Raw genomic sequence first — 927 nt, 5'->3', positions numbered from 1 at the left:
TTCTCTCTCCGACCTGTGTGCAATATTGCCCAGAAATGGATTCGTCACATCCTTCTTTGCTTAACCTTTTCGCCACCCGGAAAGTGTGCCACACACACACACCCACACACACACACACACACACACACACACACACACACACACACACACACACACACACACACACACACACACACACACACACACACCGTCGTGGTCCGGGGCGTCGTTTCAATGTGTCAGCGGCGACGACTATGAATTAGACGTCATTAGACGACTATGAATTAGACGTGAAGTCGCGTGTGGACGTCAGGTGTGTACGTGTGGGGGGGGGGTTCATATGTGTGGGCGTGACGAGGTGGCGCGTAGAGAGGCAATATATGTGTGTGTGTGTGTGTGTGGCGTGTGGGGGGTTGCGTGTGGGGGATCGCATGTGAGAGGTCTCATATTCATGTGTGGTGAGGGGGGGAGGGCATATGTCACCCCCTCGTCTGGTCGATCACACACCTGGGTTTATGTAATGCGATGTAGAAGAAAACAATGCAAGTATATATGTGTGTGTGTGTGTGTGTGTGTGTGTGTGTGTGTGTGTGTGTGTGTGTGTGTGTGTGTGTGTTCACCTAGTTGTATTCACCTAGTGTTGTTCTTGCGGGGGGTTGAGTTCTGCTCTTTCGGCCTGCCTCTCAACTGTCAATCAACAAGTGTGTGTGTGTGTGTGTGTGTGTGTGTGTGTGTGTGTGTGTGTGTGTGTGTTCTTACTCAACTATACTTGCAGGGAGAAGCAATATTGCTCTTACAATTTGTTCAACATTTTTATCCTAAAAATGTTCTTCCCGCCATCACTGTGATACACTGCCTCTCTTGTTACTAAACATAACGCTAATTTGTTCTTCAGTCCCTTATAACTGAGGAGTTACTCTGAGGATAAGATAGGACGCCAAGGAAAGG

The sequence above is a fragment of the Procambarus clarkii genome, chromosome 44 (assembly GCF_040958095.1).
Source record: "Procambarus clarkii isolate CNS0578487 chromosome 44, FALCON_Pclarkii_2.0, whole genome shotgun sequence".
NCBI lineage: Eukaryota > Metazoa > Arthropoda > Malacostraca > Decapoda > Cambaridae > Procambarus > Procambarus clarkii.
Note: the sequence above shows the minus strand (reverse complement) of the source record.